The sequence below is a fragment of the Syngnathus acus genome, chromosome 19, assembly GCF_901709675.1.
Source record: "Syngnathus acus chromosome 19, fSynAcu1.2, whole genome shotgun sequence".
Lineage (NCBI taxonomy): Eukaryota > Metazoa > Chordata > Actinopteri > Syngnathiformes > Syngnathidae > Syngnathus > Syngnathus acus.
This window is the reverse complement of record NC_051103.1, coordinates 6,261,825-6,273,376: the sequence shown is the minus strand read 5'-3', so window position 1 is coordinate 6,273,376 and position 11,552 is coordinate 6,261,825. Positions and strand designations below refer to the sequence as shown.

General features: G+C 41.8%; 3 long non-coding RNA genes across 4 annotated transcripts; 1 reads left to right on the top strand and 2 right to left on the bottom strand.

The window, feature by feature from the left end:
* Positions 1 to 134: 134 nt before the first annotated feature.
* On the top strand, positions 135 to 1,899 carry LOC119138737. Of its 2 annotated transcripts, XR_005101181.1 has the most exons (3): positions 135 to 270; positions 528 to 577; positions 1,532 to 1,899. It is a non-coding gene; the product is annotated as an uncharacterized LOC119138737 (long non-coding RNA). The 2 variants fall into 2 exon arrangements; XR_005101180.1 differs by having other exon boundaries at positions 158 to 577.
* Positions 1,499 to 2,019, bottom strand: LOC119138747. Its single transcript, XR_005101198.1, has 2 exons — positions 1,779 to 2,019; positions 1,499 to 1,707 (listed from the first exon to the last, which is right to left on the bottom strand). It is a non-coding gene; the product is annotated as an uncharacterized LOC119138747 (long non-coding RNA).
* Positions 2,020 to 2,276: 257 nt separating this feature from the next.
* On the bottom strand, positions 2,277 to 2,640 carry LOC119138496. The gene is made up of 2 exons (XR_005101159.1): positions 2,552 to 2,640; positions 2,277 to 2,460 (listed from the first exon to the last, which is right to left on the bottom strand). It is a non-coding gene; the product is annotated as an uncharacterized LOC119138496 (long non-coding RNA).
* Positions 2,641 to 11,552: the final 8,912 nt, after the last annotated feature.

Below are 11,552 nucleotides of genomic sequence, written 5' to 3'. Positions count from 1 at the left end.
ACAACACAAATTTGTATGAAAGTCAAACAATATGACAGAATATTATTTTTTGACAAGGCCGGTTTTTTTAACTAGGTTTTGAGCATTTTTTTTTTATGCGTGTTTACTATATTATCCGAACTAGTGTTGTATGCATGATGTGGGAGTGTCTTTTCTGCAGGCTGCCAAAGTCGCGCTTTTTGGTCATTTGAATTGAGCTTTCTCGGCTACCGTACACTTCCGCTTCAGTGAGCAGGTAGCTCTTCAGGTTGCTACCTTTTGGGCTTTCGAGTGAGTCATGTCAACTTTTTCCAAGCTCTTAAACTTGCTGTATGTATGTAAATGCGTACATGTAAACAATGACATGAAAGGAGAATCATTGTTAGTCGTTACGTCAGTGGAACTCGCTAGCTCTCGTGAAACACGAGGTGGAGCTTTAGCTAGCACGCCCACAAGCAGCACTCACTCGGCTGTCAATCAATGGATTATCAAGGAAAGCGTTTGATTTGAACGTTGGTTTTCTATGTTTTTCCATGTCCAACTTGAAGACTGGAGGCTCCACGTCGGCTGCTGGTCGTCCATCTGCATATCTCGAAAGGTACCTCCCCATTTTACTGTTTGCATGTGCTCACCTACCCCCTAGTGCCTGCCACGAGAAGTAAGTGACATCATACCTGAGCTCATCAACCACTTAATCTGTTTCCATGCAGGCAGGGCCTTTTCAAACTGCTTTTCTATTCGATAAATTGTTCAAGTGGAATCCGAGTCTTTGTGATTTATGAGCAAATGTGCTCATTTGAAGTCTTTCATGCTTGGTGGTCACTGCATTGGCAAAGCACTGGTTGAATACCTAAGTGTCCACACAAGTTTTCAGCCTTGAGGTGAGTGTCACTGCAACAGACACAAGTCTTTGCTGCTTCTCTCTGTGTGCACATGAGTCAAAGTGATGCAATTGTACAATTCCAGTCACTTTGAGTCACGTGGAGACAGAGAGAAGCAGTCAAACACTTGGCTCTGTTCAGTGGCTGAAGACAAACACTCAACTCCAAGCTGAAAAGAGCCTTCCAAAACCTAAGTGCCACTTTGCCCAAATTCAGCCTGGCCAATCACGACTCTGCTCAAAATTTGCATACCCACGCCCACATTCTGCCAGACAATCAGAACGCAGCATTTGCACATCTGACCAATCAGATTGCTTCATTTTAAAGAAACCACGCCCACTCAGAATCCAACCAATCACAGAGCACCTCATTTGCATATCTACGCCCGCTTTTCAGCCAACCACAGCCTTTTATTCTCATTGCTCCACCCAGTTTTAGAGCCCTCAGCCAATCATTAAGCAGTATTCCAGTAGTGGTCCCACCCCATTTCTCAAAAATGTCACTAGAAAAAAAAAAAATCCAGAAATCTTTTAGGGGGGGGAAAAAAATATAAAAAATATTGTATTGGAAAGAAAATATATTTTGTATTGTTTCAAAGTTAAGTTGTGATGTTTGAAAATGAAGAGTTGAAAGTTTGCATTATTTGTAATAAAGCTTTATTTCTTTTGCAGAGTAAACATTCAATCACAACAAAGTAACAAGTTGAATGGCAGTCTGCTCATTGCCGAGTGGTGAAGTGGTCGGCCAGCGGGACGAGGGGTCGGCCAGCGGGACGAGGGGTCGGCCAGCGGGACGAGGGGTCGGCCAGCGGGACGAGGGGTCGGCCAGTGGGACTCCATGCCTGGACCTGAGACAAAAAGAGATCGGTAAGTAAAAAGCTAAGCTTTTGTGCAGAAAATGTTTTGGCATGAAACATACCAGTGCGCAAGTAGAGTTGTTTATGGCACCGAGTATTGCAAGCTGCATGACGAGGAAGCCGATTTTGTTCCTTGCTGCATGACCCGGGAAGTCGATTTTGTTCCTTGCTTCCTGTCAGAAAATGGGAGAAAAAAAATTATTGGAATAAAGATAAGTGTGCAATGAGGAGCATTTAAAGTGCCTCACTTCTCAGGTTGCCTTAGAGCTGAGTAAATAAGTAAATAACACCAAAGTGCTGCTGGTATCCTTACTGGAAACTGCTCTGCAGAAAGAGGGAGGCATAAAAAAAGCACCTAAGTGCTTTTAAATAATGCCAAGCAAATCAGCAGGTCAGACAAGAGGTTGATGATTCCACAGGTTCAAAACCTTGTAGATCCACACCAGTAGATCCATGCTGCAGAAGCTAGGTCCTTTGGCACCACCTGGTGGACAAAAGAAAGACAAAGAACATGCTGAAATGTTTGACCCGTGTCAAACGTTTGGACGCGTGCGTGTTTCACCAGTGACGAATGGAGGGCAGCACCGGACGTCTCTCCAACCACAGCTCGCTGGTCTGAAAGACACGGTAACGTTACAACCATTCTGCTTTTACATTTTCAGCCTAACAAGCAAATTGAGCAAGAGTAGACCTGCAAGTGTCCCATGAAGCCATGAGAGGACTGCAAGGTGGCCATTTTGGACTCTGCAGACAAAAGAAAAAGAACAAATGTTTGCTTAAGTTATTTGACAAGATGCCTTGCTAATAAAAATATTTTTGCCGTTTTGCAGTCAACCTGTTCCCTCAGTTCCAGATGCAGGCCTGTGGACAGAAATGAGAAGACAATTAGAAGCAGTCGATTGAGAGAGTTGACTTTAAAACTCACAAAGTCAGTCGGCCATGACGGGCTCGTTTTGAGAGTTTGCACCTGCAGACAGAAAGTAGAAAATTAAATGTTTGTGCAAATAATGTTAGTCATCTTTCCACACGGTACGTGCTTCAGTTTTCAAAATGTACATGTACTTACCACCGTTGCATGCTTCAATTGTTTGCAGGGCCGGTTCTAGGAATGCACGTAAGAGGGGGCAGTCAGAAATGTGAAGGGGGCATGTCGTCTTCTTGGACAGACACTAGCCATAGCACCAGCCCAGGAGCCACGTAGTTGTCGGCTCCCCTTTCACGTGCCTGCTCTGCTCACAACACAACACGTCGCGCACTGCTCCCGGAAAGAGGAAGCAAGCAACAATGAACTGGATTTCCAAATAAAGTCGCGTCTAATGTCCGAGGTCAAAAACGTGCGATATAGATCGATGTTTACGTTTAGCATCGATGCCAACAAATCGTAGAGCATTATATCGATTAATCGATGTGTATCGATGAATTGTTACACCCCTAGTTTCAAACTACTTTTAGGGTTTCTAAGAATAGGGTTTCTAACTAGGCTTTCAAAACTAGGGTTAGGGTTTCCGACCAGGGTTTCCAAGGAGTTTTGCCATTGCTAATTAGGGTTTCAAATTAGGGTTAGGGTTTCCGACTAGGGTTTTAAACCAAGGTTAGGGTTACAAACTAGGTTTTAAAGCTAGGCTTAAGGTTTCCAACGAGGCTTTCAAACTACTTTTAGGGTTTCTAAGATTAGGGTTTCTAACTAGCCTTTCAAAACTAGGGTTAGAGTTAGAGTTAGGGTTAGGGTTAGGGTTACTAACTAGGCTTTCAAAACTAGGGTTAGGGTTTCTAACTAGGCTTTCAAAACTAGGGTTAGGGTTTCCGACCAGGGTTTCCAAGGAGTTTTGCCATCGCTAATTAGGGTTTCAAATTAGGGTTAGGGTTTCCGACTAGGGTTTTAAACCAAGGTTAGGGTTACAAACTAGGTTTTAAAGCTAGGCTTAAGGTTTCCAACGAGGCTTTCAAACTACTTTTAGGGTTTCTAAGATTAGGGTTTCTAACTAGGCTTTCAAAACTAGGGTTAGGGTTTTCGACTAGGGTTTCCAAAATTAGGGTTAGGATTAGGGTTGGGGTTAGGGTTACTAACTAGGCTTTCAAAACTAGGGTTAGGGTTAGGGTTAGAGTTAGGGTTAGAGTTAGGGTTAGGGTTACTAACTAGGCTTTCAAAACTAGGGTTAGGGTTAGGGTTTCTAACTAGGCTTTCAAAACTAGGGTTAGGGTTTCCGACTAGGGTTTCCAAGGAGTTTTGCCATCGCTAATTAGGGTTTCAAACTAGGCTCAGGGTTTCCGACTAGGGTTTTAAACCAAGGTTAGGGTTTCAAACTAGGTTTTAAAGCTAGGGTTAGGGTTTCCAACGAGGGTTTCAAACTACTTTTAGGGTTTCTAAGATTAGGGTTTCTAACTAGGCTTTCAAAACGAGGGTTAGGGTTTTCGACTAGGGTTTCCAAAATTAGGGTTAGGATTAGGGTTGGGGTTAGGGTTACTAACTAGGCTTTCAAAACTAGGGTTAGGGTTAGAGTTAGGGTTAGAGTTAGGGTTAGGGTTACTAACTAGGCTTTCAAAACTAGGGTTAGGGTTAGGGTTTCTAACTAGGCTTTCAAAACTAGGGTTAGGGTTTCCGACTAGGGTTTCCAAGGAGTTTTGCCATCGCTAATTAGGGTTTCAAACTAGGCTCAGGGTTTCCGACTAGGGTTTTAAACCAAGGTTAGGGTTTCAAACTAGGTTTTAAAGCTAGGGTTAGGGTTTCCAACGAGGGTTTCAAACTACTTTTAGGGTTTCTAAGATTAGGGTTTCTAACTAGGCTTTCAAAACGAGGGTTAGGGTTTTCGACTAGGGTTTCCAAAATTAGGGTTAGGATTAGGGTTGGGGTTAGGGTTTCTAACTAGACTTTCAAAACTAGGGTTAGGGTTAGAGTTAGGGTTAGGGTTACTAACTAGGCTTTCAAAACTAGAGTTAGGGTTAGGGTTAGGGTTTCTAACTAGGCTTTCAAAACTAGGGTTAGGGTTTCCGACTAGGGTTTCCAAGGAGTTTTGCCATCGCTAATTAGGGTTTCAAACTAGGCTCAGGGTTTCCGACTAGGGTTTTAAACCAAGGTTAGGGTTTCAAACTAGGTTTTAAAGCGAGGGTTAGGGTTTCCAACGAGGGTTTCAAACTACTTTTAGAGTTTCTAAGATTAGGGTTTCTAACTAGGCTTTCAAAACGAGGGTTAGGGTTTCCGACCAGGGTTTCCAAGGAGTTTTGCCATTGCTATTTAGGGTTTCAAACTGGGGTTAGGGTTTCCGACTAGGGTTTTAAACAAAGGTTAGGGTTACAAACTTGATTTTAATGCTAGGGTTAGGGTTTCCAACGAGGGTTTCAAACTACTTTGATGGTTTCTAAGATCAGGGTTTCTAACTAGGCTTTCAAAACTAGGGTTAGGGTTTCCGACCAGGGTTTCCATGGAGTTTTGCCATCGCTAATTAAAGTTTCAAACAAGGGTTAGGGTTTCCGACTAGGGTTTTAAACCAAGCTTAGGGTTACAAACTAGGTTTTAAAGCTAAGGTTAGGGTTTCCAACGAGGGTTTCAAACTACTTTTAGGGTTTCTAAGATTAGGGTTTCTAACTAGGCTTTCAAAACGAGGGTTAGGGTTTTCGACTAGGGTTTCCAAAATTAGGGTTAGGATTAGGGTTGGGGTTAGGGTTACTAACTAGGCTTTCAAAACTAGGGTTAGGGTTAGAGTTAGGGTTAGAGTTAGGGTTAGGGTTACTAACTAGGCTTTCAAAACTAGGGTTAGGGTTAGGGTTTCTAACTAGGCTTTCAAAACTAGGGTTAGGGTTTCCGACTAGGGTTTCCAAGGAGTTTTGCCATCGCTAATTAGGGTTTCAAACTAGGCTCAGGGTTTCCGACTAGGGTTTTAAACCAAGGTTAGGGTTTCAAACTAGGTTTTAAAGCTAGGGTTAGGGTTTCCAACGAGGGTTTCAAACTACTTTTAGGGTTTCTAAGATTAGGGTTTCTAACTAGGCTTTCAAAACGAGGGTTAGGGTTTTCGACTAGGGTTTCCAAAATTAGGGTTAGGATTAGGGTTGGGGTTAGGGTTTCTAACTAGGCTTTCAAAACTAGGGTTAGGGTTAGAGTTAGGGTTAGAGTTAGGGTTAGAGTTAGGGTTAGAGTTAGGGTTAGGGTTACTAACTAGGCTTTCAAAACTAGGGTTAGGGTTAGGGTTTCTAACTAGGCTTTCAAAACTAGGGTTAGGGTTTCCGACTAGGGTTTCCAAGGAGTTTTGCCATCGCTAATTAGGGTTTCAAACTAGGCTCAGGGTTTCCGACTAGGGTTTTAAACCAAGGTTAGGGTTTCAAACTAGGTTTTAAAGCGAGGGTTAGGGTTTCCAACGAGGGTTTCAAACTACTTTTAGAGTTTCTAAGATTAGGGTTTCTAACTAGGCTTTCAAAACGAGGGTTAGGGTTTCCGACCAGGGTTTCCAAGGAGTTTTGCCATTGCTATTTAGGGTTTCAAACTGGGGTTAGGGTTTCCGACTAGGGTTTTAAACAAAGGTTAGGGTTACAAACTTGATTTTAATGCTAGGGTTAGGGTTTCCAACGAGGGTTTCAAACTACTTTGATGGTTTCTAAGATCAGGGTTTCTAACTAGGCTTTCAAAACTAGGGTTAGGGTTTCCGACCAGGGTTTCCATGGAGTTTTGCCATCGCTAATTAAAGTTTCAAACAAGGGTTAGGGTTTCCGACTAGGGTTTTAAACCAAGCTTAGGGTTACAAACTAGGTTTTAAAGCTAAGGTTAGGGTTTCCAACGAGGGTTTCAAACTACTTTTAGGGTTTCTAAGATTAGGGTTTCTAACTAGGCTTTCAAAACTAGGGTTAGGGTTTTCGACCAGGGTTTCCAAGGAGTTTTGCCATTGCTAATTAGGGTTTCAAGCTAGGGTTAGGGTTTCCGACTAGGGTTTTAAATCAAGGTTAGGGTTACAAAGTGAACATAAAGGACGTCTGGTCGTGAAAAGGAAAAATTGCCATGTTCATTTTACGCTGGGTTACATACAAGTGAATGGGGGCACTGCCATCTCGCGGTAGCTTGCCGTCATTACATGTAGCGCTTTATTAAGGATAGTCAAAAGCCCAATATTAATTAAAATTATAATATAATATTATTTAATGAAAATAATAATATCAAAGTCAAAGTCTGTTTTATTGTCAATTTCTTCACGTCAAGACACACAAAGAGATCGAAACTGCGTTTCCTACTATCCCACGGTGACGAGACATATTACATATTATATATATTTGTCCACGGACAAACAAAACATTCAAGTAAACAATACAAAAAGTAAAAACAAGAAGGCACATACAATGAATAAATAAGAGCAGTGAATCAATAAATCAATCAATAAATAAATCAATAAATAAATAAGCGCAACATGGTCGTAATGGAGCAATTGTGCATACAGCGGACAGTCAGTATATAGCGCAAAATAATAATATAATAATAATAATAGCAGTCTTTTTGCCATTGTGTTTACCTTTTCCTGCCCCGGTGACCAGAGCCTTGCCTTCAAATGAAATCTCCATGACAAAACTGCTCCGAATAATATCAACTGCAAATGAGAAACACATTTCACTCGTTCGATCTAGCAGTATCGACGTGAGAGACTCGTTAACTTGCCACGATCGCATGACAACCGAAAGCCATAATTCATCATTTAAACAGAGAATGTGTGTTTCTGCAAAAATGAAAATTGAAGTTATTGTGCTTACCAGGGTAGTGCAAGCACGGAAGGCGCAGTCCTGCACCGTAGTAGTCAGGAAGGGGCGTCCCTCGGTTCCGTTTGGCTACCAAGTTAATGGACAAAGTGGGCTTTGCAACACCGTACGACATCGGTTTTTCGCTTTCCAAATAAGGCGTGCGCGCTCCCGCGGCAGGGGGAACAAAATCTCACGGGGGAACCAAATCAAGCACACCTGACTTCCGAGTCAACGAGTGAACTCCCTACCTTCCCTCGTGCACCAACGGATCAGTCAGTGAACGTGTTGCGTCTCATGGCGTGAACTATGGAAGCCAGAAAGTCGATTTACGATTTGCCAAGGAAAGAAACAACCCCGTTTTGCAACAACGGGGAGATTATGCTTCTCTTTGGGTAATCTTGATTTGATAACACTCATAGTAGTTTTAAATAACGTGTATGCATATATACGCCTAAATATTGTTATCCAATATATCTACTGAAATTTCACATTAGATTGCTGGCTTGAAATGTACTTTTATTATTATTGTTTTTTTTTTAAATAAACATTTATGTTAAAACTTGTCTGGTGTTTTAGTCCTTGTTTTTATATCCGCCAATTAATTTTTCTTTTCAACCTTTTATTCAAACACAATCTCATTCGGTATAATAACACCATCAACTACAATCCAACCAATATAAAATTAAAACATCAATGTCGGCATAACGTGTCGACACACTGGCATAGCAGCAACTGTCACAGTCTGTCACTGTGAATCCTCGGAAAGGAACCCGTATTTAATGGAGTGTCCGTGTGACGTCATAGATCAACCAGCCAATCACAAAGTGGGGGTGAGGGCGGGTGTGGCACTTGTTTAGGTACACCTAAAAATGTCGGTGTACCTAATGGAGTGTCCGAGTGACGTCACAGATCAACCAGCCAATCAGAAAGTGTCCTCTTGGGAGCTCGTTAAACACACCTGCGTGAAAAGTTTTAGCTTCTTTCACGTTCCGCAGGAGCTAAAACTTTTCACGCACCTGCACTTAACGAGGGTCACTTGGAAAACATGTTGGAACGCGGCCCCGAGGACTGGAGCTTGACACCTGTGACCTTTGACCATGATATTTCCCTAATAAAGTGGCCTGTTATTAGGTACACTTGAAAATGGCGGTGTACCTAATGGAGTGTCTGTGTGATTCCCTCGTTAAGTGCACCTGCGTGAAAAGTTTTAGCTCCTGCAGAACGTGAAAGAAGCTAAAACTTTTCACGCAGGTGCGCTTAACGAGGGTCACTTGGAAAACATGTTGGAACGCGGCCCCGAGGACTGGAGCTTGACACCTGTGACCTTTGACCATGATATTTCCCTAATAAAGTGGCCTGTTATTAGGTACACTTGAAAATGGCGGTGTACCTAATGGAGTGTCTGTGTGATTCCCTCGTTAAGTGCACCTGCGTGAAAAGTTTTAGCTCCTGCAGAACGTGAAAGAAGCTAAAAGTTTTCACGCAGGTGCGCTTAACGAGGGTCACTTGGAAAACATGTTGGAACGTGGCCCCGAGGTCTAGAGCTTGACACCTGTGACCTTTGACCATGATATTTCCCTAATTAAGTGGCCTGTGATTAGGTACACTTGAAAATGGCGGTGTACCTAATGGAGTGTCCGTGTGAGTCCCTCGTTAAGTGCACCTGCGTGAAAAGTTTTAGCTCCTGCAGAACGTGAAAGAAGCTAAAACTTTTCACGCAGGTGCGCTTAACGAGGGTCACTTGGAAAACATGTTGGAACGCGGCCACGAGGACTAGAGCTTGACACCTGTGACCTTTGACCATGATATTTCCCTAATAAAGTGGCCTGTGATTAGGTACACTTGAAAATGGCGGTGTACCTAATGGAGTGTCCGTGTGATTCCCTCGTTAAGTGCACCTGCGTGAAAAGTTTTAGCTCCTGCAGAACGTGAAAGAAGCTAAAACTTTTCACGCAGGTGCGCTTAACGAGGGTCACTTGGAAAACATGTTGGAACGCGGCCCCGAGGACTGGAGCTTGACACCTGTGACCTTTGACCATGATATTTCCCTAATAAAGTGGCCTGTTATTAGGTACACTTGAAAATGGCGGTGTACCTAATGGAGTGTCTGTGTGATTCCCTCGTTAAGTGCACCTGCGTGAAAAGTTTTAGCTCCTGCAGAACGTGAAAGAAGCTAAAAGTTTTCACGCAGGTGCGCTTAACGAGGGTCACTTGGAAAACATATTGGAACGCGGCCCCTTGTGGACTGGAGTTCGGCACCCCTGGTTTAAGTGAAAAGTGCCACACCCGCCCTCACTCCCACTTTCTGATTGGCTGTTTGATCCGTGACGTCACTTGGACACACCATTAGGTACACCGCCATTTTCAAGTGTACCTAATAACAGGCCAGTTCATTAGGGAAAAATCATGGCCAAAGCTTAACTGAAAGTGAAAAGTGCCACACCCGCCCTCACCCCCACTTTCTGATTGGCTGGTTAATCTGTGACGTCACACGGACACTACATTAGGTACACCACCATTTTCAGGTGTACCTAATAACTTTATGCATTGTTTGTACGTGTCAAGAATGTGTATTTGACTACTTGCTCTTTATTTTGGGGAACACCAACACATATTACACAACGTAAAACACATACATATTGTCATATAAAGCAGTTAACCAAATGTCAAATTTTTGTTTTCATGCCCAAAAAAATAAAAACGAAGAATAAAACACCAGACAAGTTTTAACAGGTTTTTAATGTATATTAAAATAATAATAATAAAAGTACATCTCAAACCAGCAATCTAATGTGACATTGCAGTAGATATACATACACATAGTGTCATATAAAGCAGTTAACCAAATGTCAGATTTTTATGTTTTAATTGACGAATATAAAAACAAGGAATAAAACACCAGACAAGTTTTAACAAGTTTATTAAAAATAATATTAAAAGTACATTTCAAACCAGCAATCCAATGTGAAATTGCAGTAGATATATTGGATAACAATATTTAGGCGTATATATGCATACACATTATTTAAAACTACATTAAACTATACATTATACAGTTTTCAAACATTTTATTCTAGCTGTTAAAACATACATTTGTTGTATTTACACCAGCGTTGATCTTTCTCCCAACAATAAAAGAAAGCAGAAGTGAGATAAGTTGTCGTTCATGTTTCCTGCATGCCTTTTTAACGTGTTCTTCACTTGTTTTCCATGAGATGCGGCTCAGACTGTTTTTGCATGCGCAGCTCCTCGATCAACTTTTCTGCACACACTTTGAAGAGCGGCTCAGGCTCCTGGCGAACACACAAGCACATTCCATCAAATGTGGGCGTTAAAATCATCATTTAATGCAGTTGTTCTTTATTTAGAGTTGAAGACAGTTTCATAAATATTGTTACAGTTTAATGTTACAAATGTCATTTGTAAAATGTAATGAAAATCATGCAAGGAGTTTGGACCTGCACGATTACACACTTCACGTAACTAGCATGTTAAACGTACCGCCGGGCGACAAGATTACTGATAAACTCATTAATGAAACACTATTTTATATTGTCAAGGAAACTATTAGTCTTACCGAGTGAAATCGAAAAAAATGTTAAATCCACAAAGACAAACGTAAAGCATGCAAAGACGTTGCAGAGCCTTGTCTTATTTCCGCATTGCTCGGCCACATGACACTAACAAGGATTATTATTGGAGGAAGGAAATATTGATGTCCCTGGTGATTGGCTAACATTTAAAAGGTTTATCATTGGGGATGTTCACTGACAGAAGGGGCGACAAAATTGTAGTTCCGGGAAAACCGGACGCAGAAATTGAAATACCAACTACAACCTTTATCAAAAATAAATTAAATGACGCTTGTCAACTCTGTCTATTTGTAAAACTAAGTATTTCTGCACAGAATAAATCGAAAGTGGCACAGACATTGTCTTTTGTATTATATCCATGTTACCTTCTCCACAAACATCCTCATTACATTTAATAACTTGCAACCGCGAGATGGCAGTGCCCCCATTCACTTGTATGTAACCCAGCGTAAAATGAACATGGCAATTTTTCCTTTTCACCAGACGTCCTCTATGTTCAGTACACTACCAAAAAAAAACGGCCGGATTTCC